This window comes from Penaeus vannamei, chromosome 27, assembly GCF_042767895.1.
Source record: "Penaeus vannamei isolate JL-2024 chromosome 27, ASM4276789v1, whole genome shotgun sequence".
NCBI classification, from domain to species: Eukaryota; Metazoa; Arthropoda; class Malacostraca; order Decapoda; family Penaeidae; genus Penaeus; species Penaeus vannamei.
The window spans coordinates 24,931,090-24,936,492 of record NC_091575.1 but is presented as its reverse complement, the minus strand read 5'-3'; positions in this window follow the sequence as shown (position 1 = coordinate 24,936,492).

The window sequence follows — 5,403 nt, the reverse complement described above, 5'->3', positions numbered from 1 at the left end:
TATTATTATTATTTCCCTCTCACTTTGACGGTCTGTCGCATTGTCTGTTTTTCTGTCTGTCTGTTTGTCTTTTTGTCTGACTGCCAGTTTCTCTCTCACTCTCTCTCTCTCTCTCTATCTATCTATCTATCTATCTATCTCTCTATCTCTCTATCTCTCTCTCTCCCTTGCTCTCTCTCTCTCTCTCTCTCTCTCTCTCTCTCTCTCTCTCTCTCTCTCTCTCTCTCTCTCTCTCTCTCTCTCTCTCTCTCTCTCTTTCGTTTCGTTCTCTCACTTTCTTTCTCCCTCAACCTCTCCCTCTCTCTCCCTCTCCATCTCTCACTCACTCTACTACTCCCCCCCCCTCCCCCTCCCTCTCCCCCACTCCCTCTCTTTCCACTCCTTCATTTTCTCTCCCTCTCTCTATCTCCCCCTCTCACCCCCTTTCCACCCCCCCCCCTCCGCCTCTTCCCATCTCTCCCTCACTCCCTCTCTTTCCTCTCTCATCATCCTCCTCTTCCCCCATCTCTCCTCACTCCTTCTCTTTCCCTCTCCCTCTCTCCCTCACTCCCTCACTCTCTCACTCTCTCCTTCACTCCCTCACTCTCTCCTCACTCCCTCTCTTTCCCTCTCCTCTCTCTCCCTCCCACTTCCCCTACTCGCCTCTCTCACTCTCTCCTTCACTCCCTCACTCTCTCCTCACTCCCCTTCTCTTTCCCTCTCTCCTCTCTCTCCCTCCTCCCTCCCACTCTCTCCTCTCTCCCTTCACTCCCTCACTCTCTCCTCACTCCCTCTCTTCCCCTCTCCCTCTCTGCCTCACTCCCTCTCTTACACTCTCCCTCTCTCCCTCACTCTCTTCCTCTCTCCCTCTCTCCCTCACTCCCTGCTCTCGCACTCCTCTTTCCCTCTCCCTCTCACTCCCTCTCTTTCCTCTCTCCCTTTCTCCCTCCCTCCCTCTCTTACACACTCCCTCACTCCCTCTCTCCCTGCTCCCTCACTCCCTCCATGCTCCCCTCACTCCCTCTCTCTCATACCACCCCTCTCCTCCTCTCTCCCTCTTCCTCCTCTCACTCCCTCACTCCCGCACTCCCTCTCTTTCACTCTCCCTCTCTCCCTCTCCTACACTCTCCCTCACTCCCTCCCTCTCTCCCTCACTCCCCCTTCCTCACTTTCTCCTCGTGCACTCTCCCTCTCTCCCTCCCTCTCTCCTTCACTCCCTCACTCTCTCTCCCTCCCTCACTCCCTCACTCTCTACCTCACTCCCTCACTCTCTCCCTCACTCCCTCTCTCTCTCCCTCACTCCCTCACTCCCTCACTCTCTCCCTCCTCGCGCACCGTACACCCTGAAGCTGACGTTTCATTACGCAACAGCAGACGCGACGAAGATCTAATTTATTCAATTGCGCTTCACTCTGTTCCTTGAAGACTTCGGGAGTAATTTCGTATATACCGAAGTCATTGCTGTGGGGTGTTGCCTCTGATCGGGTTTGGTGTTTCGGGTCGGGTTGGGTCGGGTCGGGTTTGTTCGGGTTTGTTCGGGTCGGGTCGGGTTTGTTTGGGTTTGTTTGGGTTTGTTCGGGTCGGGTTGGGTTGGGTTTGTTCGGGTTTGTTCGGGTTTGTTTGGGTCGGGTTGGGTTTGGTGTTACGGGTCGGGTGGGTTCGGGTCGGGTTGGATGTGTTCGGGTTTGTTCGGATTTGGCGTTCGGGTGTGTTCGGGATTGTTCCGGTTTGTTCGGGTCGAGTCGGGTTTGTTCGGATTTGTCGTTCGGGTCGGGTCGGGTGGGTTCGGGTGGGTTCGGTTCGGGGTTGGTTGTGGTTTGTTGGTCTTGTCGGGCTGGTTGTTTTTTTTTTTTTTTTTGGGGGGGGGGGGGGGGGATGGTTAGGTCGGGTAAAGGAGGAAGGGGAGATAGAAGAAACTAGAGGAAGCGGGAAACAGGAATTTAGGAAGAGATAGGAGAATGATGGAAGATGGAAGGGGTAGGAGGTGATGGGATAAAGATGACGTGAGGAGGGGTGTGGAGGGGAGTTCCGTTAGAGGGAAATTGAGGAAGGGAGGGAGGGGAGGGATGAGGGAGGGTGATGGCCAAGGAGGGGGAGAGGATAATGACCTTTGGTGGGGAAGGTTGGGGGAGGTGGGAGAGGTGAAGGAGAGAGAGAGCTGAAATGGGGAAGTAGTTTGAGGTAAGGGTGGGGTGGGGAGGGAGATATCCTCTGGCGTAGGGTGGGGGGAGGGGAGGGGAGGAGGGACGAAAAGGGAGGGTGGGGAGGAGGGGAAAAGAGCTAATTGGAGGGAGATGCTCTTAATCCCCGAAGGCCTTTTGAAGTGTGTGTGTGCGCGTGTGCGCGTGTGCGTGAGTGTATGTATGTGTGTGTGTGCGTGTGCGTGTGTGTGTGTGTGTGTGTGTGTGTGTGTGTGTGTGTGTGTGTGTGTGTGTGTGTGTGTGTGTATGTGTGTGCGCGCGTGTGCGTGAGTTTATGTATGTATGTGTGTGTGTGTGCGTATGTGTGTGTATATGTGTATGTGTGTATGTGTGTGTGTGTGATGTATCCTTAAGTGGATATGTATGTTTGCTTATTTTAGTACGTGCTTCCGTCCACGTATCCATGAATACATCAGTGCGTATCTGTATGTATCTATATCCCGTGTGCGTAAAGACACGCATACACGCAAAGAGAGAGAGAGAGAGAAAAAAAAAATAACCCTATTGCGGTAAAACTATATTAACAACAAATCATTGTAATCTGAAAGGATTTCCTCGGATTTCCCCTCGAAAAGGAGACACTGTTGCCAGCGTCTTTATCTTTTTCTGACCACCCGTATTTATTTATTTTTTCCCTTTCTTTTGTTCGTCTGTTTGTCAGTTTATCTGTTGTTATTCATTTATTTATCTATCTATTCATTTATTTATCTGTTCATTCATTTATTTACCTATTTATCTATCCATTTACGTTTCTCTCTTTCTTTCTATTTATAAATTCATCATTTTGTTCATTCATATATCTGTCTATCTATTTGTCTGTCTATTCAGATTTCTTTCTTTCTTGTTGTTATTTATCTATTTGTTTATTTATTTATGTTTTATTTATTCATTCTTTTCTTCATCTATTTATCTATTTACTTAGATTTCTTTCTTTCTCACTTTATCTCTTCATTCATAAATTTCTACTTATTTTGTTATTCATGCATCTATTTATCTATCTGTTTACGTATTCTTATTTATTTTTCATCTATCTATCTAAAATTTGTCTATTTTTTAAGCTATTACTTTTAACAATGAAACAAAAGGTTTGAACACTAATAGGAGTTTAGTGTTTATGAAACAACTATAATGTTTTTAATAATATTTCATTTTTTCTGCCATACATAGTTGCTTAATATACATGATATTGAACATACCCATCCATAGTTGCTAAGATGAGAACGAGGTCACAGTGGTGTAGGCAAAAGGGAGAATTACGAATAGAATAGCAATTTTGTTGTTGCTGTTGTTGTTGTATTAGTGTGGGGAGGGGGAGGGAGATGACTACTTTAGGGGAAAATCTAGGTTATATATGGTTATTTTTTCATTAGTGAGTCTGTCTGTCTGTCTCTTTTTTCTCTATCTATCTATCTATTTTTCTATCTATCTGTTTATTGCTATCTATCTATCTTTGTGTTTATCTCCCTCTCTCTCTCTTTTCTCTTTCTCTCTCTCTCTCTCTTTTCTCTCTCTCTCTCTCTCTCTCTCTCTCTCTCTCTCTCTCTCTCTCTCTCTCTTTCGTTTTCTCTCTCTATCTCTCTATCTCTCTTTCTTTCTCACTCTCTCTTTCTCTCTCTCTCTCTCTCTCTCTCTCTCTCTCTCTCTCTCTCTCTCTCTCTCTCTCTCTCTCTCTCTCTCTCTCTCTCTCTCTCCCTCTCTCTCTCTCTCTCTCGTCTCTCTCTGTCTCTCTCTCTCTCTCTCTCTCTCTCTCTCTCTCTCTCTCTCTCTCTCTCTCTCTCTCTCTCTCTCTCTCTCTCTCTCTCTCTCTTTCTCTTTCACTTTCTTTCTCTCTCTCTCTCTACTCTCTCTCTCTCTCTCTCTCTCTCTCTCTCTCTCTCTCTCTCTCTCTCTCTCTCTCTGTCTCTCTCTGTCTCTCATCCACCCATTTATATCTCTCTTTCTATTTATCTAACTATGTATCTTCAATCATTGAAACACTTCGTCATTATTCCTCGTTCGAAGAGCATCGCACAAATGGAATCAGATCCGAATACAATGAGATCTAACACTATAAATGGAATCAGATCCGAATACAATGAAGGATCTAACACCCCCCCCCCCAAAAAAAAAATAAAAAAAAAAAAAAAAAAAAAAAAAAAAAAAAAAAAAAAAAAAAAAATATATATATATATATATATATATATATATATATATATATATATATATATACGCATATATATAAACTCCAAAACTCCCCACATCCCATCCAATATTAACAAGGGTAGTCATCTCAATGATCCCCCAAATTGCATATGCAACATGAGTTCCCTCTTAATGTAAATTGCATCCATGTCAAAGGGGTTCAACTCTGCACCCCCCACCCCCCCTACCCCCCGTTGAACAGTCGTTGTTTATTGGCATGAGGAGTTAATCTAGTGGTGAGTTGTGTATGCAATTTGATTTACTTCTCCTTAATTACAGGAAGCTGTGCAGCGTGTTAGGCCTGAGGGACTCTGTAGCTTGTTTGAGTGTGTGTGTGGAGGGAGGGGGGGGGAGGGGAGGGTGTTTGAGTGTGTGTGTGTGTGCGTGTTTGAGTGTGTGTTTGTGTGTGTGTTGTGTATGTGTGCGTGTGTGTGTGTGTTTGTGTGTTCATTGTTTGTGTGTGTGTTTGTGTGTGTGTTTGTGTGTGTGTGTGTGTGTGTTTGTGTGTGCGTGTGTGTTTGTGTGTGTGTGTGTGTGTGTGTTTGTGTGTATGTTTGTGTGTGTGTGTGTGTGGGCACTGATTTTTTGTGTGTCTATGTCTGTGTTTGTACTTTTCTTTGTGTGATATGATATGTAAATGCAAACAAAAGGACTTACATCTGTTAACTAGTTGTATATACAAATAGACAGACAGATAGATAGAAATGTATGTGCGTGTGTGGGTGTGTGTCTGTGGACTTGTATGCACAAAGTTATTGAAATATCTGTATTCACATTTACATATATACATTTCTGTACGTTTATGTAAATATATTCCAGGTTACAATGTTCACGTGGTTGAATAGATAATTATTTAACAGATGAATAAATAAATATTTTCTCTCTTCTCGCTATTTTTAATCATCACCAAGCTTTTCACCTCCACTCCTCCTTTCACTTTCTACGTCCCTTTTTCTTCCCATATATATATATATATATATATATATATATATATATATATAGAGAGAGAGAGAGAGAGAGAGAGAGAGAGAGAGAGAGAGAG